Raw genomic sequence first — 26,820 nt, forward strand, 5'->3', positions numbered from 1 at the left:
CATAAGGGTAGAGATGCTACATAAGAACATAAGAAATAGGAGCAGGAGTAGGCCATACGGCCCCTCGATTCTGCTCCGCCATTCAATCAGATCATGGCTGATCTTCGACCTCAACTCCACTTTCCCGCCCGATCCCCATGTCTCTTGATTCCCCTAGAGTCCAAAAATCTATCCATCTCAGCCTTGAATATACTCAACGACTCAGCATCTACAGCCCTCTGGGGCAGAGAATTCCAAAAATTCACAACCCTCTGAGTGAAGAAATTCCTCCTCATCTCAGTCTCGAACGGTCGACCCCTTATCCTGCGACTATGCCCCATAGTTCTAGACTCTCTAGCCGGGGAAACAATCTCTCAGCATCTACTCTGTTAAGCCCCCTCAGACTTTTTTTTTATTCATTCATGGGATGTGGGCATCACTGCCCATCCCTAATTGCCCTTGAGAAGGTGGTGGTCAGCCGCCTTCTTGAACCGCTGCAGTCCATGTGGTGAAGGTTCACCCACAGTGCTGTTAGGAAGGGAGTTCCAGGATTTTGACCCAGCGATGATGAAGGAACAGCGATATATTTCCAAGTCGGGATGGTATGTGACTTGGAGGAGAACGTGTAGGTGGTGTTGTTCCCATGTGCCTGCTGCCCTTGTCCTTTTAGGTGGTGGAGGTCGCGGGTTTGGGAGGTGCTGTCAAAGAAGCCTTGGCGAGTTGCTGCAGTGCATCCTGTGGATGGTACACACTGCAGCCACAGTGCGCCGGTGGTGAAGGGAATGAATGTTTAGGGTGGTGGATGGGGTGCCAATCAAGCGGGCTGCTTTGTCCTGGATGGTATCGAGCTTCTTGAGTGTTGTTGGAGCTGCACTCATCCAGGCAAGTGGAGAGTATTCCATCACACTCCTGACTTGTGCCTTGTAGATGGTGGAAAGGCTTTGGGGAGTCAGGAGGTGAGTCACTCGCCGCAGAATACCCAGCCTCTGACCTGCTCTCGTAGCCACAGTATTTATGTGGCTGGTCCAGTTAAGTTTCTGGTCAGTGGTAACCCCCAGGATGTTGATGGTGGGGGATTCGGCGATGGTAATGCTGTTGAATGTCAAGGGGGGGTGGTTAGACTCTCTCTTGTTGGAGATGGTCATTGCCTGGCACTTATCTGGCGCGAATGTTACTTGCCACTTATGAGCCCAAGCCTGGATGTTGTCCAGGTCTTGCTGCATGCAGGCACGGACTGCTTCATTATCTGAGGGGTTGCGAATAGAACTGAACACTGTGCAGTCATCAGCGAACGTCCCCATTTCTGACCTTATGATGGAGGGAAGTTCATTGATGAAGCAGCTGAAGATGGTTGGGCCCAGGACACAGCCCTGAGGAACTCCTGCAGCAATGTCCTGGGGCTGAGATGATTGGCCTCCAACAACCACTACCATCTTCCTTTGTGCTAGGTATGACTCCAGCCACTGAAGAGTTTTCCCTTGTATTCCCATTGACTTCAATTTTACTAGGACTCCTTGGTGCCACACTCGGTCAAATGCTGCCTTGTCGGGTAGATGCCAGTGTTGTAGCTGTACTGGAACAGTTTGGCTAGAGGCGCAGCTAGTTCTGGAGCACAAGTCTTCAGCACTACAGCCGGGATGCTGTAGGGGCCCATTGCCCTTGCTGTATCCAGTGCACTCAGCCGTTTCTTGATATCATGTGGAGTGAATCGAATTGGCTGAAGACTGGTTTCTGTGATGGTGGGGATATTGGGAGGAGGCCGAGATGGATCATTCACTCGGCACATCTGGCTGAAGATGGTTGCAAACGCTTCAGCCTTGACTTTTGCACTCACGTGCTGGACTCCGCCATTATTGAGGATGGGGATGTTCACAGAGCCTCTTCCTCCCGTTACAGAGCCTCCTCCTCTTGTTATGTTATATGTTTCAATGAGATCACCTCTCATTCTTCTAAACTCCAGAGAGTATAGGCCCATTCTACTCAACCTCTCCTCATAGGACAACCCTCTCATCCCAGGAGTTAATCTAGTGAACCCTCGTTGCACCATCTCTAAGGCAAGTATATTCTTCCTTAGTTAAGGAGACCAAAACTGTACGTAGTACTCCTGTTGAGGTCTCACTAAAGCCCTGTACAACTGTAGTAAGACTTCCCTACTCTTATACACCAACCCCCTTGCAATAAAGGCCAACATGCCATTTGCTTTCCTAATTGCCTGCTGTACTTGCATACTAACATTTTGTGTTTCTTGTACGAGGACACCCAAGTCTCTCTGAACACCAACATTTGATAGTTTCTCACCGTTTAAAAAAATATTCTGTTTTTTTATTCTTCCTACCAAAGTGATTAACCTCACATTTCCCACATTATACTCCATCTGACATCTTCTTGCCCACTCACTTAACCTGTCTATACCCCTTTGCAGACTTTTTGTGGTCCTCCTCACAGCTTACTTTCCCACCAAGCTTTGTATCATTAGCAAACTTGGATACATTACACTCAGTCCCTTCATCCAAGTAATTAATATAGATTGTAAATAGCTGAGGCCCAAGCATTGCTCCTTGTGGCACCCCACCCAGTTACAGCCCGCCAACCTGAGAATGACCTGTTTATCCCTACTCTCTATTTTCTGTCCTTTAACCAATCCTCTGTCCATGCTAATATGTTACCCCCAACCCCATGAGCCCTTACCTTGTGTAACATGCCACATGAAATGGTCAGTTCGATGGGCTGGTCGGGAATATGGTTAGGAGAATTTATATGGAGGCAGAGGTCAAGAGAGGACAGTGCGTCGTTGAAATCAGAGGCAGGAAGGCAAGGGCAACGAGGATGGATATTAAAATCACTGAGGTTGTCATTGCTCAGTGCAGAAAGGGGCAATATCTCAGGGAGAAACTCATAAATTGAGGTTTGAGGGGGCAATAAAGAACAAGGATTTTAAAGGAGAGGCAAAGGGCTGGAAGAAGATGAGGTGCTCGGAGGAGAAGATAGGGGAAGAGACCAAGATGTACAGAACCATGTTCAATTTGTGGTCAGTCCTTGGTTAGCTAATCTCAGCTGGGGCAGCTGTAGGATGCTACAGTTGGCTACAGCATCTCCAAGCTAGGAAAAAAAATTCAACATGATTCTCTTTTTGCTAGAAGTGTGTGTGTAAAGATGCTGCGGTTAGAATAGGGTTGTAATGCTCCCCACAGGACAATGCACCATTAAGGGTAGTACTTGAAGAATGGGCATTTGTGTGAAGTATCGCAGTGTGCTGCCACCTTCAAAACTGTACTCCATCTTCAGAGTAGGGGAAGGGGAGGAAATTAGAGAGAAAATTGGAAGATAGGGGAAGATAGTCTCACAATTAAAACAAGTTTCAAAGGCTGAAGCCTCGCCATCAGAACTACTTTTTAAGAGGGAGTCTTACCATCAGGACTTGTTTTGAAGAGGTGCCATTCCATGAGGACCCCTTTAGGTTGCCACAAGAAACTGTAATGATTTGCATTGGAAATAATTCAGTAAAACTGTGATTGCCCCCTGTTCAAATCTTCAAATTGATGAATTTCTTGAGAGGCTTAGTTCTTGAGAAAGAGACTGATCCAAATATTCAGCTACCGTGCTACTGTGGTGGGGGGCAGGACAGCTTTTCCACTGCACCGTTTGTGCTTTTTAATTTTCCTGGACATTATATTTTTTTTGTGATGATGTCACACCATCAGTAACAATGCTCTCTATTTGATTGACTCACCACCACAATTAAAAGAGTTTTGCAGGTGCCACTAAAATTGGCCAACAAGTTTTTTAACAGTGTTCGCTACTTCCTTTTAGAAGGGGATTGTGATCCATAATTTAGGATGAGGAGGACGGGACTGGATGATGCATTTAGTTACCAATGCATCTTTCATCTCTGGGATCTGAATTCAAATCTAGCTCTGACTGATAAGCCTTTTCATTCTGCTGACTGTCATATAAATTGAGTATGAGACAGTATCAATTCAAGTGCCAGTAGGTACAGGCCATCAGCACAAAACTGGCCACACTTTGGCACTAAATTGGTCATTTCACTTAGAGGGTCATTAGGGTAGGATGTGTGAGCAATGGACATATCTAAAACTAAGATTAAGACATTCTGTTAGAGCAGAGTAGATGGAGCTTTATTCTGCAGCTAATCCTTGTTATACTTGGACTGGGATTGCTTGAGGGGCTACTGTAGATGGAACTTTACTGACCTACACCTGACCTGTGAGTATTCAATGCTGATGGTCCATTCCCTACCATTGATATCTCTAACCTCAAGTGAAAAAAATTGAAATTGAAGTACATATTTTTTTTAAAAGGGTTCAAGTTCCTCGAACTTTTTTCATCGCTGGTTAGATTTAGAAAACAATTGATTCCTGCATGGATACAAATATATAACTTGGAACCCCACTCTGCAAACATTGGTGACATGAGCATAACCACCAGGCATTCTGCTGCTTTAATTTCTACTCGGTAAAAGTGGTACCATGCCTGCAGTTTATTTCTCCGTAGCTCCGAAGTTTGCTTCAACCAGAATTCTAATATTTCCCAAGACAGAATTCCATCTGTAACTCTATTCCAGAAAGGGGGAGATTTCCTTTGTGCACTAGGTGTAGGGAAATTGTATACATGCTTATAAAGAACAATTAATGGAGCTTTTTGGATTTTCCAATTACTTGTTGGAACTACATCAATCGGAGGAACTCTTCAGCCAACATTTCAAATGTTTTTTTTAAATGTTGCCTGATGGAAGCAGATGTTTGAATGGATGGTAGCCAAAATGTTTAAAGACGACTTGCACCTCTGTGACAATATTACCCTGATTGGGAACTTTCAATTGATTTACTATAGGGGAAATGCAATGATGTCTGCCTCCTGAGGAGATGAGGAAGTGTTAGAAAGCTGTGGGAATCAGTGTAATGGGATGCTGAAGAAAGCTATGAATTGGTTTGTTGAGTGTTAGGATGTTCTGAATTACTGTGCTGGAAAGCTGGGAATTACCGTGCTGGGAATTGGTGGGACGGTGTCAAGACAGTGCTGGGAGACACTGAGAGGTTCTGTGAATCACTGGGGTTGATTTTAACTTGGGGCAGAATCGATACATTGGGGGGGGGTGCGAAAGTTGACCCCACTCTGTTTGAAGTGAATGTTGATCATTGTGTTGGGAGACTCTGTGAAACTGTACGTCACTGTTTTCAGAGTTGCTGTGAAGCTGTATAAACTACTAAATCAGGAATCACTGAAGTTCCACGAACCACTTTGAAGTTCCATCGTTCATTATGTTAGGAGTCACTATGAAGCTCTGTGAGTTGCTGTATTGGAGTCACTGCAAAGCTTTTGAGTCGCTGTGTGTGGAGTTGTATGACAGGTTCAGGTGAAGAAGGTTCTTCTGCCTATTTGATCTCATCCTTCTAGAGTACCAACTCCTACCATCATTCCATTGCAGCATATGTTTGTTTCTTCAATGGCCAGTGCCTTGGCTTCAACCTCCCCTCCTGGCAACTTGTCCCAGCTGTTAATCCATGCTTGCGTTCCTGACGTTTATCCTACAGCCCTTACTGAACCTGTGCCCTCTTGTCTTGCTGACATAGTGTATCTGAAAGTATTGTTATGTGAGATTTGAATTGCTGTGCCCAGTTTAGAAGCATTGACGGACAAAAGGCCCAGAGGTTGAAATTCCGTCAATAGTTTTATCAAAAAAGTTGTTGACTTTTTCACTAAAATTGGGAGAGGGAAATTTTCCCACCCTGAGCAGTAGATCAGACCCTGAGCACCTGTCACAAAGTGCCTGAAATTCACATCAGAATTAGTCACATCCAGTATTGTTGCAAGTCATTTGGAAGGACTTTTCAGTGAGGTTAGAATTGGGTTTTTGCACTGATCCGGACTTCAAGGGTTAAGTTACAAGGAGAGATTACACAAATTGAGGTTGTATTCTCTAGAGTTTCGAAGGTTATGGGGTGATCTGATCGAAGTTTATAAGATATTAAGGGGAACAGATAGGGTGGATAGAAAGAGACTGTTTCCGCTGGTTGGGGATTCTAGGAGTAGGGGGCACAGTCTAAAAATTAGAGCCAGACCTTTCAGGAGCGAGATTAGAAAACATTTCTACACACAAAGAGTGGTAGAAGTTTGGAACTCTCTTCCGCAAACGACAATTGATACTAGCTCAATTGCTAAATTTAAATCTGAGATAGATAGCTTTTTGGCAACCAAAGGTATTAAGGGATATGGGCCAAAGGTGGGTATATGGAGTTAGATCACAGATCAGCCATGATCTTATCAAATGGCGGAGCAGGCACGAGGGGCTGAATGGCCTACTCCTGTTCCTATGTTCCTATGATCGCTTCCACTGTTAAAATATCTGCTGCTCCTACATTACAACAGTGAACACTTCGAAAAATACTTCATTGATTGTAAAGCGCTTTAGGATGTCTTGAGGTCATGAAAGGTGCTATATAAATACAAGTCTTTCTTTCTTTCTCTCTCTCTCTCTCTCTCTCTCTGGTCTCTGGACTCACATATAATGAATGACCACAGGGACCAGAACCTGAAGGATTGCTGACACCAGTATAATCATACAGCATCATTAGCCACTGCCTTCAGGAGATAATGGGTGGATGTGAGGTGGGGGGTGGGGGGTAGAGAAAACTGGAAAACAGCAATGTCTGTACATAACACATTTCAAAATAAACCAAAGTAGGGGATGCTCTTCTGATTGATTTTGAGAGAAATGAAAACAACTTGCTTAACATCGGCCTTGAATTTTCCTCTAAGCAGTGAATGCACCTTGTAGTGGGCACTGGGTAGAGCAGTTCATTGTGGTGGGAGAGGAACTGTGATGTATACCAGAATATAATAGAATACAATAGGGAGACTATTGTTTCACAATCAAAGCCTGCATTTGAATCTAACCCAAAGTAGTAAGATGAAAGACTTATTTGGGACAGACTTTACCCAATTTCTAGTGAGCGTGGGCACACATCACAAACTATCTACAGTTCAGCACTAATTTAGCAATCTCACTCATTCAGCTAAGGAGGCCACAAGGAAGGTGTGAGAATTTGAAATGCTGTACGGTGCAGTAGTGAATGCTCTTCTGATTGGCCTGAGGCATCAGGTTGGGGCAGAGTAGAATTTCACTGTGAATGTTTTTCTTGGTGCTGGCACTGCATGTCAGAAGTGTGTCCCTAATTGTGAATGAAGAGGTGAAAGGGAGGGAGGAACTTAAAACATTTACAATCACCAGGGAAAGGGTTCTGAAAAAAATATTAGAACTAAAAGCTGACAAGTCCCCAGGTCCTGATGGACTTCATCCTAGGGGTGTAAAAGAAGTGGCTGCAGAGATAGTAGATGCATTGGAATTAATTTTCCAAAATTCCCTAGATTCTGGAAGGGTCCCATCAGATTGGAAAATAGTGAATGTAACTCTTCTATTAAGAAAGAAGGGAGACAGAAAGCAGGAAACTACAGGCCAGTTAGCTTAACATCTGTCATAGGGAAAATGCTAGAATCTATTATTAAGGAGGTTATAGCAGGGCACTTAGAAAATCTCAATGCAATCAGGCAGCATCAACACGGCTTTGTGAAAGGGAAATCGTGTTTGACTAATTTATTAGGGTTCTTTGAGGAAATAACAAGCAACGTGGATAAAGGGGATCCTTTGGATGTGGTGTACTTGGATTTCCAGAAGGCTTTTGACAAGGTGCCACATCAAAGGCTACTACACAAAATAAGTGCTCATGGTGTAGGGGGTAACATATTAGCATTGATAAAGGATTAGTTAGCTACCAGGAAACAGAGAGTAGGCATAAATGGGTCATTTTCAGGATGGCAAGATGTAACGAGTGGAGTGTCACAGGGATATGTGCTTGGGCCTCAACTATTTACAGTCTATATCAATGGCTTGGATGAAGGCACCGAATGTATGGTTGCTAAATTTGCTGATGACACAAAGGTAGGTAGGAAAGTAAGTTGTGAAGAGGACAGAGAGTTAGATAGATTCCTGATTAAAAAGAGAGTCAAAGGTTATAGTAGGCAGATGTGAAAGTAGGGTTGAGGTCGCAATCAGATCAGCCATGACCTTATCAAATGGCAGAGCAGGCTCGAGGGGCCGAATTTCCTACTCGTGCTCTTAATTCGTACGTTCGTATGAACGTCAGTGCGTACTTGCTTGCCTTTAGGAGCACAATAATTCACCAAAGACTATAAAATGCATTAGCAGACAGGGCTAATTGAGCTGATTTATGTCAGCAGAGTCTGACATGCTGACTGGGTCCCCAAAACAATGACTGTCAGCATGAAACACTGACTGTTGATATGTTTACTGATTCTCCCTAATTAGGAGGTATCCCATGCTGTTACATGGGATAACTTTTATGGGATAGTTCATAGATCTGAAAAGTTTGATAAGAACTTAGTTGCTAATGGATTCATCCAATCAGACGATCACATCTGAATTCTGATATGTGCACCTTATTGTGGATTGAGTTCAGCCTTTACACAAGTCTTCTCCCCCCCCCACCATTGACAATGACTAGGAAAAAAGTCATAAGTTATTGGTGAATCCTATGGAGTTGGTCAGACATTTACATATTGATCATTAATGACACATTTCCCCAACCAAAACTTTTACATTGAAAAAAAATATTATGGCAAATTACACATTGTGATATTCCTGTCTTGCTTACGTGCTGGATTGGGTGGAACTGTGATATATAGCAGAATATAATAACAGAATATAATAGGGAGACTTGTCAATGAAAGGATTCAGTTAAAGAAATCCAAACTCCCAGAAAGAGGACTGCACATTTAGTTAACTTGGTGGTACAGCAGGTTAGCCTTTACTGCTGGAGCCTGGATTCGAATTCAACCCAAACTGTCAGGATAAAAGTCCTCTCTCTCTGCTGCCTGCAGGGCTCTTTCCAAAATGAATTTGGAACCAAATTCCCAATGAGTTCTTTGTGATGATGTAGAGTTCTTCACAATTTTAGCTAACATTTAACACATTGGACAACACTATTTTCAGTGAGAAGATCCAGAGAAATCAGCAAGACTCAGTAGGTAAAATGACTTCCTCATGGAGAAATTAGCTTGAGCAACAACTGCAGGATTGTAAATGGGCTCTTGATTTTGTTTGAGGTAGTTGGGATTTCTTTGTTAGGATTACTTCACTGGTGTTTTGGCATCTGTGTGTCTTTCCCAACAAATCAAAGTAAGAGCAGTGGTTTATTTGTAGGATGCAAATCCTTTAATTCATGGATGCCATTCGTGGTTTGCAAATTGTTTGTTAAGAGGTTTGCCCTCCATCCTTACTTTGATTATTTCACGAAGGGAGGTTAGGAGATCTTGAAAAGTCAGGCTGAGGCAGCAGACCACATTCTTCAAGTGGCAGATGTGTTTCAAAATGACATGGTGGTCTTTAAGGTAACTTCCAAAAAGCGACATGTGAATTCTGTTCCATTTCATTTTGTGTGAGCATCAGTGCACATATATGTGCAGCCGTGTCTCTTTTGTGATGAACTGCAAAAGGAAGGGTTAGTAATGGAATTAATTATGTACAGAAGCATTGCCAACTTGTTTTTACTTAACTTAAGTTCTGGGTGCAATGTGATTATTTTCTATTATGATGGTATGGTGACCAATTGCAGCCATGGATTGAGTGGAGGTTGGATGATTCTCCACAGGAGGGAGGGAAAGGTCTGAACGGTGAGTCACCCATAGCTGCTTTTGTGCACCTTCTCGCAGCCAGCTATAGAGTGGCATTGGCTATGGTTGGAAGCAGGCCAAAAGTTGAGCGCCATTGGGAGATTCAAAGGAGAGGGAGGAAGCAATAAAGTAAACTAGAAAAAATGCTGCATGCGTGTAGATCCTGAAGCCAGTTAGGTAAGTGAAATTTGCCTTGCTAGGTGTTCACAGTAGCTCCTTGCCTGACTTCTTAAAAACTTCACTTTTTTGTGAATTAGGCAAAAGAGAGGGTAGAATTCCAACTGTTGGCAACTAGATTTTGTATTAGCTAGAAAACAGGGCTTTCATCCAGGACTAGATAGGAAGAGTGAGCCCTTAAAGTCCAATCTGATTGTTACCCCTATGTATACTTGACATTTTGGGATACATTTAGATCAACTTGGCAGATTCAGAGATCTGATAAACGGTTTGATAAACCCCTAAATTGGAATATGATTGAGATTCTCTCGTCATGCTGAAGCCAAGTATGTAGTACTTTCAATGGCACCAGTAGCATGTGGCTTGCCAAACCTGGCAGCATGCTGGCATAGCAGTTTGGTGCTCTGGCACTCTGCGCCACTGAGGCATAGGACATCGGTTCACACTTGCGATTACTCTCATGGTGATTATATCTTCCTAGTATTTACCATGCCATTGTAGGGGACGGAGTGAATAGAGCAAATTACTTCAGAGAGGGAAAGTTGGGGAGGAGGAGAGAATGCTCTTTCCCCCAGATTGTTGTCATGCACCTGCTAATAAAATCAGTGTTGAGAGAGACCTGTGAGCAGATCACACGGCCACATCTCAGTCAAAGAATTCCAATTTCCAGGTCGCTCAGTATTTGACTGTCATTAGCGGAAGATTTACAACTATGTATCTTTAACAAAGAGAACCTTCGTAGAGCTGTCGTTTTTTTCATTGCATCATTCTGCATTTATTTACTGATCTCAACTACTTCTTGTTCCTCTGGTCAGAATACTATTGCTCACTTACTTAGGCCACAACATACTGTATTTGTATTGCTGCATTAATGATGGAGGTACAGTTCATGCGTGTCAGCTCCATCCTGTGGTATCTCTTATTAAATTAGATGCTACTGTCAGTGGCGGGGGGAGGGGTAAGTGTTACACAGGAACAGAGTCTGCAAGTGACATTATTTACCCACAGTCCTTGGCAGCAGAAATATATCATGGCAACCCAGGTGGCCTAAGTAAGTGAGTACAGAATGCTGCAACCAAAGAAATAAGAAACAGCTGACAAGCATTCAGAGTAGTTAAGTGGAAAGAAGGATAATATAATAATAGGAATGACTTCATTGCTGGGTTTAATTTTTGAATTTGCAGTTTTCAAAAAGAACTCTTAGTTATTGAAAGAGCCCATTTGATGTTCTATACACACTCTATTGGATAGAACAGCTGGATTTATTATTGTTGATTTGTTTGAAAACCCCTGAGCTGCACAAACAGCTTTGATATTAAAGGAGCAGGAGGTCAGGGGATCTTTTTCCATTTCTAGCCTTGTATCCAGGGACTATAGTTGACTCCAGAGAAAACAAAGGCCTACTTCAGACACAAAATTCTCATGTACTATACCATTTCCAGTTCTTTAGACTTCCCAATACAAGGGCCTCTTCCTTCTCCCACCCCCAATTTTCTCCCCTGCACAGGAGGCCTTTTTATGCATGAACTAAGACAGGGCCCTTCAGTTGGCTATTCAACTGTGGGGGCATCACACGTGTGCCAGATTCTGTCCTATTCCAACATTCGCATACCTGCAGCATCATTTCAGGAATAGAAACCCTGTTTTTTTCCCCTTTGTATTCTATGGACACTACTGACTCCAGTACCACATCATCGTGGTTGACTCTTCCAACTTCAATCTTCAGATCAACAACAGCGGGTGAACTGTTCAAAGGCCTCAACTCTCTTGCTCCATGTTAAGCGGGGGGCCCCCACTTGGGACAGGACTGCTTCGGTCTTTATCCCCCCCCCCCCCCATTCACTACGCCGCAAACATTCTCCAAGGCGGCTCCCAAAATGGCCGGGCCTCCAAAAGCCCTCTGAAATGGCCTAGCAAGCACTCAGTTGTATCAAACTGCTGCAAAAAAGAATAAGAATAAAACTAGACGGACCACTCTTCTACATCCTAGGCATTGACAATGTCAAAGGCACACCTAGCCCAGTAGATCCTGCAAAGTTCTCCTCACTAACATCTGGGGACTGGTGCTGAAGTTGGGAGAGCTGTCCCACAGACAAGTCAAGCAACAGCCTGGCATATTCATACTCACGGAATCCTACCTATGAGCTAACATCCCAGACTCCTCCATCACCACCCCTGGGTATGTTCTATCCCACCAGTAGAACAGACCCAACAGAGGTGGGGGCACAGTGGTATACAGTCGGGTGGGAGTGACCCTGGGAGTCCTCAATATTGGCTTTGGACCCCATGAAATCTCAAGGCTTCAGGTCAAACATGGGCAACGAAACCTCTTGTTGATTACCACTTTGCGCCCTCCCTCAGCTGATGAATCAGTCCTCCTCCATGTTGAGCACCACTTGAAGGAAGCACTGAGGGTAGCAAGGACACAGAACATACTTTGGTGGGGGACTTCAATGTCCATCACGATATAGCTCCTATAGTGACCTCCCCATCTCAGCTGGATGCCTGAATCGAGGAATCAAGGAAAAGGATTGTTAGTTTTTCGAGAGCAGCCTCTTGTATTGTTTTTACATTTAAAGGGATGGGGTGGAGGATGTAAGAAGCAGGGAGAAATAAAAATACAGCCAATGGTAGGGTATATTCAATTTAAAAGCTGTTCTCATATTCTGCCTAAATCAATTCTGTTACCCACAGAAGATAAATTGTTTTATGAAATTGGTAATTTATACAGTTACTTTGTGATAATTAAGTATCTTTTCTTTGCATTATGTGTTTTCTGGAACTCCTCCAGCTGGATTTCTTACAGTATTTACTAACTCTTCGATTTATATTGTAAGCCTGATCCTCCTATCCTTTCTCTAATTTTAACCTTCCCAGAAAGCAGTGAGTCATAATGGCTTTGCCCTGACTCAGACTGCAACACCCACGTCCAATAGCACTCCTCAAGCCACTGACTGTAATTTTTGTACCGTTTTCTTTTTAACCACTTGACGCACACTAACAGCGATAACCTCAGCCTAGCAGAAGCTGACGGGTCTGCCAGAAGCTTACACCGATGGCCGTCTGATTCTTTTTCTCAACAGTGTGGAAGAGTGTTTTACTGTTTTGAAGCATAGTCAAGATGCAGAACAAGGCACTGGACAGCTGCCAAGATTTTGTATGCCTGCCTTCAGAGGTCTTTGTGGCTTATGACTGAGTCAGTGGAAAATGTGAATGAATTCTATCTCGATTGCACTCTTTGTTTGATTAATAGCATCAATATCTACTTGAATATGTTGAATTGGGGGAATAATTTTTGTAGGTAACCTCAATAAGTGTCCAAGAGAAGCCACATGTTTCCTCAGCAACATATTCAACATACTTCATCAGACCACACTGGCATGTTACAGTCGGAAGCAGCACAAAATGGAATCCTTTTAGCAGCCATTCAGTCCTGCACATATTACATACCGTTTATCAAACGACCTTTAATTTCACCAGCCTTGCAGACATTTACAAGACATACCTTTTATTTTGAAATATAATTTTATCATCGTCATTTGTACTTTATGAACGTATAATAAAATAATCCACTGACTGCTTTGAATTTTTTTGAGAAAGTGCTGGAACAATTACAAGAGATTTTTGACTCTGCTCTTCATACTCACTGGCAAAACATATATATTGTTGCGTTCTGCACTTGACAGCATTTCAAAGTAAATTAAAGTAATAGCTGTCACAGCTTGACTTGTGATCATTGAGGGTAATGCGTCCTAGTTTTAGAGTTTACTTGTTTTTTGTTCAGATTCAGGGGAGCAGTCTTGGTTGAAGAGGCAGCAATGACACCTGCCAGTGTTTTGAAAACATGAGCCATGGGTGGTGTGGGAAGATGTGATCGGAACTATAATAGTTATCGCTGTGTATCCCATATCACACTTGACATTTGATAAAATGGAGGCGTTTTATTTTCCGACTTCATTCAGGTCTAAAACCGTACTTTTTTCTTGTTTTGTTTCCTCTAGTTGACAGTACGATGAGTAAATTGAACCCTACTTTAGCATAAATAAGAAACCTTTTCCTCGCCTCCCCCTCCTTCCCTCATTCAGTAGCGTGTTGGATTCCCATTCAAATGACCTCCTCAGTCGGAGTTACCGGCTCATGATTTGATGAATGGTCTTGGTTTCCGTTGACTGGCTATGCTTCACTGTGTTCCTGGGGCAAACAGAAATGCCTTTAGTGGCAGAACACTCCAGCTGGGAGAAAAGAATGTTAGGAATCACTCCCTTCCCACTAAGTGCGTCTGTTAAAATGTCCACCTTCTCAACAGCAGCAAAACTAATGCTATCCTTTTGTTTTCCCCCAGCACCCACACAGCTTCCATCAACCTCTCTGGCTGCCCACTCAGGCTAGATGCAGAACTTCAGTGTTTGGCTTGAGCCTGAGCTGACCTATATGCCCCAGGTTTGGTCAGTCACGAGAACTGCATTTTCTCGGGACCATTACCTGCTTACGCTTCTACCTCCACTGCTGAAAGCCTAATTGATGCTTTCTCATAGAGTGCATTGGTTTCTCAAATGCCCTTCTCATCAGCCTCCATATCTCCATCCTTCCCAAACTCCCATTTAATCCATGTCCATTCGCAGATAAATTCCCACAAATCTATCCTTGTCTTTGCCAAGCTCCACTGGCCTCCCATCATCCAGAATTTTGATCTCAAGGTCCTTGCTCATGTTTTTAAATCCTTTCATGGCATCACTGCTCCCTTTTCTCCGGCCCTCTAGCCTCTCCGCACTCTCTGTTCCTCTAAGTCTGGCTTACTGCTTGTCCCCAGCTTCCGTTGCCCTACCCATTCATGACAAATTCATCAGTCACCACGCCCCTGCTCGTTGAAACTCTCTCCCTACAGCAATCCGCCTCGCTACCTCTCTGACTTTCTTCAACAGCTTCCTCAACCGTGCTTTCGTCTCCCTATCCCCAGCCCAAGTCTCTCCCATAATACGAAAGCAAAATACAGCACAAGCTGGAAATCTGAAATGAAAACAGAAAATGCTGGAAACACTTAGCAGGTCAGGCAGCATCTATAGAGAGAGAAACAGAGTTAATGTTTCAGGTTGATGATCTTTCATCCCTCCCATCCTCTTTCTTCTTGTTAAATGCCCGAAGCAATCTCCTGGCTTGGGTGCCAAACAAATGCATATTGTTGTTATTGTTGTAATCAGCTGATACAGAGCGGTATTGTGAATAATGTGAATCTAATAAAAGGGGAAAAAAACCATAGACCTGTGGAAGAAAATGATCTGTGTAACTTAAAAATTCTTTTGCAGAAGGTGTTTATTTCATATTTCAAGGTATCAGCCTTGGCTCAGTCATAGTGCTCTTGTATCTGAGTCAGAAGGTTGTGGGTTCAAGCCCCACTCTGGAGACTAGAGCACATAATCTAGGCTGACACTCCAGTGCAGTACTAGGGAGTGCTGCACTGTCAGAGATGTCATCTTTTGGATGAGAAGACCCCATCTGCTCTTTCAGGTGGATGTAAAAGACCCCATGTACCAATCGCAGAAGAGCAGCGGAGTTCTGGTGTCCGGCCAACATTTATTCTTCAATCAAATCACTAAAGCATATTATCTGGTTATTTATCTTGATGTTGTTTATGGGAAATTGTTGTGTACAAATTGTCTGCCCCATTTCTCTACATTATAAGAGAGACTACACTTCAAAAGTACTTCATTGGCTGTAAAATGCTTTGGGACACCCTGAAGTTGTGAAAGACACTTTATACATAGATTTATGTGCCAAGGCTTCAGCCTGGAACTGGGGAATATCTGTAACCCTTAACTGCCCCCAATTTTGTGGGTGGATTTCAATCTTATGCCACTATCCTGACTAGACCCTCTTCCCTGAACTTCAAAATGTCTTCTGGACCTCAAACCATTGGTCCAAAGACTTGTTTTTGGAGTTTCAGGAATTGGGGGATGTTTGAAATGCTTAATTTATTAAACACTTCTCGAAAGCAACATGCATCTATATAGTGTTATTAATGTAGAAAGATGATCCTAAGGTACTTCAGAAAGGCGAAAAGGAGTGGGTTGTGAGCTTTAGTGAGAGGGATAGGAGAGGTGACTGAAAGCTTGGCAGAAGAGATATGCTTTGAGAAGGCTTTTAAAAGGAGGTAGAAAAGGAGGGAATTCCAGGGAGTAGAGCAGAGATGGCTGAAGACTCAGCCACTGAAGATGGAATTAAGGTGGGGGGGTGTGCAAAGGAGGTCATAGTTGGAGAAAGTTGCAGTAGTGTGCGGTCATGGAGGGATTTGTAGATGAGGGCAAAGATTTTGAATCCATTGAGAGATGGGCAGCCAGTGTAGGTCAGCGAGGACAAGGGTGAAGTGCGCTTAGTGGAGGACAGGGTGCGAGAGGCAGAATTTTTGATAACTTGGAGTTCGTAGTATCATAGTAGGTACAGCACAGGAGGAGGCCATTCAGCCCATCATGCCTTTGCCGGCTTTTTGAAAGAGCTATCCAATTAGTCCCACTCCCCTGCTCTTTCCCCGTAGCCATGTAAATTTTTTCCCTTCAAGTATTTATCCAATTCTCTTTTGAAAGTTATTACTGAATCTGCTTCAACCACCCTTTCAGGCAGCGCATTCCAGATCATTACTACTCGCTGCGTAAAAAAAAGTTTCCTCATGTCACCTCTGGCTCTTTTGCCAATCACTTTAAATCTGTGTCCTCTGGTTACCGCCCCTTCTGCCACAGGAAGCAGTTTCTCCTTTTTTGCTCTGTCAAAACCATCAATGATTTTGAACACCTCTATCAAATCTCCCCTTAACCTTCTATCTTCTAAGGAGAACAACCCCAGCTTCGCCAGTCTCTCCACATAATTGAAGCCCCTCATCCCAGGCACCATTCTAGTAAATCTCTTCTGCATCCTCTCTAAGGCCTTGACATTCTTCCTAAAGTGTGGTGTCCAGAATTGAACATAATACTCTAGCTGAGGCCTAACTAGTGTTTTATAAAGGTTTAGCATAACATCCTTGCTTTGGTACTCTATGCCTCGACTAATAAAGCCCAGGATCCCATATGCTTTTTTAATAGCCTTCTCAATTTGTCCCAGTGGAAGGTAGAGGTTGGGAGGTTGGCAAGGAGGGTGTTGGAGAAATTGAGTCTAGAGGTGATGAAAGCGTGGATAAGGGATTCAGTGGCAGGTAAAGTAGGAGCATAGTTAAACAGTGATGAAGTGTTGGAAGTAAGTGGTCTTGATAATGGATAGGATATGGGATTTGAAGTTCACATCTTGGTCAAACAGAGGTTATGTGCAGCCTGCTTCAGCCTGAGTGAGCAGCCAGGGAGGGGAATAGAGTGAAGGGTGTGGAACTTCAGATGGGTGCTGAAAATGATGGCTTTGGTCTTCCCAATGTTTATTTGCAGTTTGTGTTATATATTGTATAGTTTAGGGCTTAAATTAATTGTCATCAAAATGCACATTGAAGCATGTTAATCCCTCAGACGAGAGGCTTGAAAAAATTAATCAAGTACATACCAGATCAAAACTCCCTTAATTTGGATTTGGATTTGTGGAAACCATAATAATGCATTAAACTCATCAGAAGCATGTAAATGATGGTACAAGATAAAATATTAGATTATTTGAACATTCGTGGTGCTACATATTGAAAAGTGTCCCTGGTTTTTAAGTTCAGAGATATAGGAACTCCCAAGTAGCCTTGGGTACTTTCCTGGAAGAATACTGGATCAAGCCCTGCTCCTCTCCTCTGCCCCTCCACACTTAAACTACCTACCAAGGAAAAATCAATTAAATAATGTGGGAGGCAGATTAAGCCAGCGATAGCGACCCATCTAAAGCTGGGAAAAGACACCACCCAACCAACAGGAGCACTAGCTGATCGAGACAGGACCCCTTGCCACCGCCAGTCTGGGTGAATAACAAATCCGTTGTACTTTCCCATGAGCACTGTACAATCAAAGTATACAATGGCTTTAGAAAATTATGTACCTTTAGAAAAAAAACCATTTTCCTCTCAAATAATAAGACAGATACTGAGAAAGCACCAAAATCTGAGCCAATATTGGCTTTTGCTCGTGAGAAAGTAGTTCCACTAGTTTCACCATTTAACCTCTGCGTATTCAGAGGTGACAGCTATCACAGGCAAAAAATTATTTTTTTATTCTGTCATTCCTTGTCTGTATTATTCAACAATGAAGTGTACCAGCTAATTTTGAAATTCATCATGTGATAATGTAAGTTGTTGTTGATAGAACCCATTCAAGACCAGAAGAGACAGAACCAAGAGTACGGACATTCTGATAGCGCCATGCCAGCTGTCAAAATTACCGCCCCTTGCCTTTATGGTTTCTGTAGACTTAATGCATTTATTGATCTTAGCTTGGTTTCAACCAGGAAAAATATTGTACTTTTTAAAAATTCGTTCACGGGATGTGGGCGTCGCTGGCAAGGCCAGCATTTATTGCCCATCCCTAATTGCCCTCGAGAAGGTGGTGGTGAGCCGCCTTCTTGAACCGCTGCAGTCCGTGTGGTGACGGTTCTCCCACAGTGCTGTTAGGAAGGGAGTTCCAGGATTTTGACCCAGCGACAATGAAGGAACGGCGATATATTTCCAAGTCGGGATGGTGTGTGACTTGGAGGGGAACGTGCAGACCTTAGTAACTGAAGCCTCCCACCTCATCAGGCATAAGGATAAACAGTCTTTCATCTAAACCCATATTCTTTGGCCAGGGTGGTGTTATAGTTTTACTGCTTTCAACTTTTACTATTATCCTTTTTCCAACAAGCATCTCACCGGCTAGACAAGGGAAAGATGATACACAGCGTGGATGATAGAAACAACCTTGCCTTCTAGGTGGAAAGGACCAGGGACCTCAGAAAGTTCTTATATTTTTTTAATACCTTGTGCAGAAATAATACTGGATTCTACAAATGCCCAACGGTGCTTTAAAAACTTGTAAGAAACCATTCACCATAATTAAGTAGAGAGGAAGTTAATTCAAATGCATTTGTGAAGTTGTAGTACAGTTTTGTTAGACAGTATGTACTGGAGAATACATTGACACACTGATGTTGTTGGTAAAGGTTTGGAGCTCAGGATAATGTGGTCATGCCTCTCAGGTCCAAGAGTCTGGCTGCATTGGCGATCTCACAAGGTTGGTTGTTGCTCTACATGGGACTTTCACAAGTCTGTCAGATGGAAGTGAATACTTGATAATTTGTGAATGCATTAGGAAATAGGAACAGGAGAAGGCCATTTGGGCCATCAAACCTGTTCCGCCATTCAATTAGATCATGGCTTTCAGTACATCATTCCATTTACTCGCCTTGATATCCTTACCTAACAAAAATTTATCAATCCCAGTCTTGAAAATGTCAATTGACCCAGACTCTATAGCCTTTTGGGGCAGCGAGGTCCAGATTTCCACTACCCTTTGTGTAACAAAATGCTTCCTGATTTCACTTCTAAATGGCCAGGCTCTAATTTTAAGATTATGCCCTCTTGTTCTGGATTCCCCCACCAGAAGAAATAGTTTCTCTGTATCTACCCAATCGGATCCCTTAATCATTTTAAATGCCTTGATTAGATCACCCTCAGCCTTCTAAACTTAAGTGAATACAAGCCAAGTTTATGCAACCTGGCCTTATAATTTAACCCTTTACCCCCATATAACATTCTGGTGAATCTGTGCTGTACCCCTTCCAAGGCTAATTTATCTTTCCTGAAGTTTGGTGCCCATAACTGAACGCAGTACCCCAGATGGGTTCTTACCAAAGCTTTGTACAATTGAAGCATCACTTCTTCACTTTTGTATTCCAATCCTCTTGAGATAAAGGCCAACACTCCATTAGCTTTTTTGATTCATTTTTGTACTTGTGCACTAGCTTTTATGATTTGTGTACTTGGACAACTAAATCTCTTTGCTAATCTCCACAGCTCCTAGTCTTCTACCATTAAGATAATATTCCGATTTGTCTTTCTCAGATCCAAAGTTAATGGCCTCGCACTTTCCCACATTGAACTCCATCTGCCATAGCTTTGGCCACTCACTTTGTCTGTGTCCCTTTGTAACTCCCTGCAGCCATTCATGCAACTTATTGTGCCCTCTAACTTAGAGTCATCTGCAGACTTGGATATACAGCTCTCTATTCCTACATCCAAGTCATTGATATCTATGGAGAAAAGCTGAGGCTCCAGTGTACATGGGCTACACCATTTGTCACATAACTACAGGACCAATTCCACAGTGTTGTGCTTGGGGAATGGCCCCTCGCTAACAATGTACATGGCCTGCAGAGTCAAGTGCCTAGGCCTTAGTACACTTAGTACTAAGTTCTTGATTCCATGGAGCAGAAGTATTTTAAGATTTTGGGGCAGCGCTTTGTGTGTCTGGTGGCCTCATTAGCCCATACAAAATTATGTAAAATGTTGGGAAGTGGTCGAACGCCAAGTTTCCGGTGCTGCTTTGCAGTGCAGCTCTTGATTCACTGAAAGCCCGCATTAATCCGGTGCTGGGAGACCTGCAACCTGTTGATCCCGTGTAGGGCTAAGTTGCCATGTTTTTGAGACTTGCATTCCGACTGCTGTTTTTGACTTGACAAGCTGAACTTTGTGTATTTAAGCTACTACATTGCTTTCATGACTGCTTGCTGTTGTCCTTCGATTCAGCACTTCTTTGCTGAACACCTCCCACAGTATTATTCCTGCTGCCAGCAGTTCATCCTTGCATCAGGCCAGCTGTGCTGACCATGAGCATTTCATTGGGCTTGCCAATAGCGCTGCTGGATTTGGAGGAGGAATTCCCGTGGAGGGAGGAGACACGGGAGCACTGCCATGGCAGGCGCCCGTTACCCAGCGGCAGGCACCTGGCATTGATCTGCAGGTGGCCCAGGAATTATGTCATACAACCCAGGCACAACTACTTGGTTGAGTCAGATGAGAGCTGCCTTTGCCAACTGTGATTCAGTAGAGAGGTGGTAACCTGGTTGTGTGATCAACTGGAGCATTGACCTTCAGACGACACAGGGATAGCCCTGCCTGTTGTATGTGAAGTCAACACCGCATTGAACTTTTATACTACTGACTATTTCAAATCAATACTGTTCATATTTGTTAGATCAGTCAAGTTGTTGTACACTGATGCATCAAACAGGTCAGTGTTTGTTTGCCAGTAGCAACACGTTTGTCATTTTCCCAAAGGAAAGAAGAGAACAACTTGAGAGGGCCCAACACTTCTACCTGGTGGCAGGGTTCCCAGAAGTGCAGGGCAACATTGATAGCCCCATGTTGCCATTAGGGTGCCAAACATCAAACCCATAGCATATATGTACTGCAGAGGATTTCATTCAGTCAATCCAAATGGTCTGGGACCATCACAACCAAACAATGCAAGTGACTGCAAGATTCCCCAGCAGCAGCCATGAAGCTTTAATCTTGCGAAAAATCTACGGTGCTACAACTGTTTAAAGGATGACTGCTGGGAAATCAGGGGTACCCTTTGTTGCAAAAGCTTTTGACTCCTGTGCAGAGGCCGAAAGAAAATTGTGTCTCTATCCAAATTCTGGTGGAACATATCATCAGAATGTTGATGCAGTGCTTCCGATGTCGGCAGAGGAGGAAGAAGAGGAGGTGGAAAGGTTGATGGGTGGTATGTGTGATTCTGGATACTGCCCTTTAGCATTATTGTTGGCAATATTTAATGGGACTCATGAAAATTTGGAATAAGATTTTTAAACTCTTGTAAATGTCTGACAACTAGAAACATTGATCCAAACTGAGCCAAGATAATTGAGTCTAGGATCTGAATTTTGCTGGCCTCTCCCCCATCCATTGTGGTGCCAGAGTGAAAAGTTGGCATATTTCCAAATTTGCATCAACCGAGCTAGACCACATTAGTTTACTTTATCCAGGTTCCGATCTGTGACTTAGTTCCAGACTTATTGTTGATTGATGCTAAAAATCTTTTACTGAAATTTTATTTAGCTGCATTGCATTAAAGATATGAGTATCTGCCATACTCTTTGCCATATACAATACTATGAACTGTGATTCCAATATGCCTTGTGTAGAGAGTTCTGGTTTCCCTTACTGGCACTAAGCATTGAGTCCTTGGTGAATGAACCAAGTTAATGTACAAGACTTGAACTCTTGCAGTTCCAGCTGTTAAACTCTCTGAGGAAGATTTGCAACAGTAAAAAAAAAGATTTTAAACATGCCTGCAATTGATATGAAATTTTTACATTCAGAAATGCTTGCCTTGTTCATTTGTAAGGAATCTTACAACACCAGGTTATAGTCCAACAGTTTTTTTTGAAAATCACAAGCTTTCGGAGGCTTTCTCCTTCGTCAGGTGAGTGTCGGATTCCTTGAAAATTACCGCATATATAGTCACAGAACAATGCCTGGTGATTACAGATAATCTTTCCAACTGCCCGTTATCAAGGCAATCAAAGGAATTGAATAGTGTTCAGACAGAGAAACATTAGATACCAGACTACTGAATATACAAACAGCCAGAACCAAAGACAGGGAGGGGGAGAGAGAGAGAGAGAAACATCCGAAAGGAAGAGAAAGAGAGAGAATGACCAGTTGTATTAAAAACAGATAACTTTTTTTTCGCTGGTGGGGTTACGTGTAGCGCGACATGTAACCCCACCAGCGAAAAAAAAGTTATCTGTTTTTAATACAACTGGTCATTCTCTCTCTCTTCCTTTCGGATGTTTCTCTCTCTCTCTCCCCCTCCCTGTCTTTGGTTCTGGCCGTTTGTATATTCAGTAGTCTGGTATCTAATGTTTCTCTGTCTGAACACTTTTCAATTCCTTTGATTGCCTTGATAATGGGCAGTTGGAAAGATTATATGTAATCACCAGGCATTGTTCTGTGACTATATATGCAGTAATTTTCAAGGAATCCGACACTCACCTGACGAAGGAGAAAGCCTCCGAAAGCTTGTGATTTTCAAATAAAACTGTTGGACTATAACCTGGTGTTGTAAGATTCCTTACATTTGTACACCCCAGTCCATCACCGGCATCTCCACATCATGCCTTGTTCATTGGCAGTATTGTAGTCCTTGTATTTTTGGTCTACATGGTCCTCAAACATTGCAAAGGAACTTAAGATTGAAATGAGAAAAGGCTATTTTACTCATCAAGCCCATTCCTATCACAGACTACATACAATCCATTTTATTGTGAACTTTACCCAACCATTTTTCATTTTCCAAGGAAAGGTTTTGTAAAGTTTCTCCTACCCAAAGGTAAGTAAAGCAAATTTTCAGAATATCTGTCTGATTTTACATTCTACATAAGCACTAGATTACCATAATGGGTACGGTAGTGTGGTGGTTATGTTACTGGATGAGTAATCTAGAGTCATGGACTAATAATCCAGAGAACGTAAATTCAAATTCCACCATGGCAGTTTAAGAATTTGAATTCAGTGTTTTAAAATCTGGAAATAAAAAGCTGGTATCAGTAAAAAAGTGATCAGGAAGCTGTTGGATTGTTGTAAAAACCCAACTAGTTTACTAAAGACCTTTAGGGAAGGAAGTCCGCCGTCCTTACCTGGTCTGGTCTACATGTGGCTACGGTCCCACACCAATGTGGTTGACTCTTAACTGCCCTCTGAAGTGGCCGAGCAAGCAACTCAGTTGTATCAAATGGCTATGAACTTCCTACCTAACATCAGTCTGAGAGCACCTTCATCACATGGAATGCAGCGGTTGAAGAAAGTCCACCACCACTTTCTCAGGGTGATTAGGGATGGGCAATAAAGGCTGGCCTTGCCAGCGACACCCAGATCCCGATAATGAAAAATAAAAACAAATTGGTTCTTGATTAGTTGCCTTGCATTGTATAAGATTTCTGTGACACCAGCAGCTCAGGAACCATTATAACAAAAACAGGAAATGCTGGAGAAGCTCAGCAAGTCAGGCAGCATCTGTGAAGAAAGAAATAGAGTTAACGTTTCAGGTCGAACATTAACTCTGTTTCTTTCTCCACAGGTTCTGCCTGACTTGCTGAGCTTCTCCAGCATTTTTTGTTTTTATTTCAGATTTCCAGCGTCCGCAGTATTTTGCTTTTGATTCAGGAACCATTATGTTCCACAGAGTATTCAGTTATCTCAATGTTAATTTTCCTTCTTATCCTCAATCCTGTTCGAACCAGATATTCATCTAGCTATATTAGAGGAGATAATTGATACAGTTTTAACAATATTAACTGGGCGCTTTTTCTACATACTCACTGGCCTATGAGGAAAAATTCTTTCCAATCTCAAGCCTTGCTTATTAATATTCTACTCATCTTATTGTGCACTCACAGTTCAGGTTACATAACCTGCTTGGATATATATTATCCATTTATCTCCGCATTTTAGAAATGTGATGTGTCGATGCCTAGCACCTCCTTGACTTCAGAAAAACGCTGTAGTGAAATATAATTATATTTTAACTGTCTTGTGCCATCTCGGTAGGCAATCCCTTTACATTTTTCATCTTCCTTCTACTGTTATTAAATTTAATTCCAGTGCTGAAACGAATGGAAACTAATGGAATGCCAGCTTGAAGTCCAGCACTCCCTCATGGTCCCGTACCATTTACAAGCACCTAGGTGTTGAAAGGATGCCCAAAGTCATCCTAGGCTACAGGATGGTTGTTTCTGGAGTAAAAGACTAAATGTCAAAATATGGTGTGATTTTAATCAGCATTTTTCTTTTCATTAAGAATGTTCAGATAACAGATAAGTCTCATATTTATGATTTTTATGCAGTTTACATGGAATTTTCCTTTAAGAACAGCCACTAACAATGTAAACCATTGATGATTTTATATTGAGAAAGAGAGGAGAGCTATCACAGAAAATCTCTGTGTCTCTGGCGAATGGACGCTCTGTTTAAAAGTTAGATCTAAGAGCTCTCCTACTGGCTTTGTGAGTTGCAATGTGGAACTAAGCAATAGAGATCAAGAAGGTCCCAGAATTGATTTTTTTTGTGTATGCTGATGTAGTTGCTGTCAGCTAAGAATTGACCTTAGCAGAAAAATCAGCCCGGATAGGGTTTATCTTCTGATTGCTTTTCAATGACCCTGAAGAAGTGCACATAGAATCACAGAATTTTACAGCACAGAAACAGGCCATTCAGGCCCTCAGTTCTGACCTGGTATTTTTTTCCCACCCTCCTACTTGCTCCCCATTCCTCTTTTTCGAGCAACTAGCTAACTCGTTAAAATAATTTACATACTACATATACTCCATTCATAATCACTGGTTGGTGGCAGACAATATCAAATTGTAACCACCCTTTCTCTAAACTCTGATTTTTTTTGTGATAATCTTAAATTATTGTCCTCTTGTTACTGTCTCACTGACCAGTGGAAATAATCTTTCACTGTTTACCTTATCATAACCCTTCATGATCTTGAAAGCCTCTACCATTATGACATTGCTGTTTGTGGGATCTTGCTGTGCGCAGCTTGGCTGCCACATTTCCTACATTACCACAGTGACTACACTTCAAAAGTATTTCATTGTCTGTAAAGTGCTTTGGGACGTTCTGAGATTGTGAAAGGCGCTAAATAAATGCAAGTCTTTTTCTTTCTTTCAGTCTCTCTCTCGCTCTCTCTCATGGATCTTGTGTAATGTTGATTTCCCAATAGCTCCAAGCATCGGCTTATTTTGTTTTACATAAAAAAATGAGTTAACCCTTAAGACACCAGCTTCCCATGAGATTCGAGGGGAGATTTGCTGCTTGTGGCACAGCGGCAGTGCACCTGGAAGTGTGTGAGCGCATCTCGCATCACGGGGTGTGGGAGACCTCCCGATATATTGAGTCCCCTAATTTTTGATAATTATGCAGCCCTCCCAGCGCGGATTGGTCCATGCGCTGGTTTCCTGAAGGGGAGGATGGTGGGATCTGGTGTGCGTGTTAAAAATCGCCTGCACTTTCTGTGCTTTGCAATGACAGTGTTTTGAAATTGTTTCTGCTGGTATATTAAAGCTGGCCGAGGAGAGTGCAGGGGACCAGGAGGAGGGGTAACTCCCCCATTACAGGCAGAGTAACTGGAGATAATGTTGCAAGAAGTGAAGCAAAGGAGAGTTGCATTCTCCAAGGAGAAGGAGAGGAGAGTTGCGGCATTCTCCTCAAGGCAGCTGTCCGGGCTGTGTGGGGAGAGGTGGCAGAGCAGTTTCTTCAGTGAGAAGAACCTTGGCTGATATGTGGAGGAAGTTTACACATTTGTCAAGGTATGTGCCCACTGAATGTTTCTGTTTCCAGTGCTATGATATGGCATGACAGCAACACACTGTCATCACAGCCAGCTGCAATCTCACATTGGACGAAAGCTGATCATTTGGGAAACGTTTAGCCTTTTGCATACAAACACATAAATTCCAAGTAAACCTTTCAGTGATGTTGTTGAATCATCAGAAAAATTAAGACCTAAACTGATCCCACCAACACCCACTTGTATGCTGCGTATTCTTGCACTTTTGTTTTGGCAGGCAGAGTGGCCAATTGTACAACAGTGACAGGGCTCATTAAACATTCGTCACCAATCGCTTGCAGAAAATGATTGCTGACAAAGGAAACCCCCAGAAGAGAGAATCAAACAACTGGCTGCAGCCCCTCCAGCCTAAAGCCCCGGGGCATATGAGGAAGTGACTCTTCAGTTGCAGGTCTTATAGAGCCCTTTGTAGAGGGCCATGAAGATGGCCAACCTGAATCTCCAGGCTGGTTACCTATCTCTGCTGCCTTTTCTTCCTGCCATGAATTTGTCGCAGACGCTCATTTTGTCAATAGGAAACGTAACTGGCACCAACATTGTAGCATGGCATGTATTAGCAAGTGACATTTTTCACGAGGATAAAGTTTTGATCGGATTAAACGCTTTTTCCTATTGCATTTCCATATGTATGTTGATGGCCATCAAATTGCAAGGCCTGAAGATGCAGTGCCTT

At 42.8% G+C, this 26,820-nt stretch overlaps 1 protein-coding gene across 8 annotated transcripts in view; it reads left to right on the forward strand.

The window, feature by feature from the left end:
- Positions 1-26,820, forward strand: part of jade2 (jade family PHD finger 2) — a 167,347-nt gene that overhangs the window by 51,195 nt on the left and 89,332 nt on the right. The window lies entirely within an intron of this gene.

This window comes from Heptranchias perlo, chromosome 14 (genome assembly GCF_035084215.1).
Source record: "Heptranchias perlo isolate sHepPer1 chromosome 14, sHepPer1.hap1, whole genome shotgun sequence".
Classification (NCBI taxonomy): Eukaryota; Metazoa; Chordata; class Chondrichthyes; order Hexanchiformes; family Hexanchidae; genus Heptranchias; species Heptranchias perlo.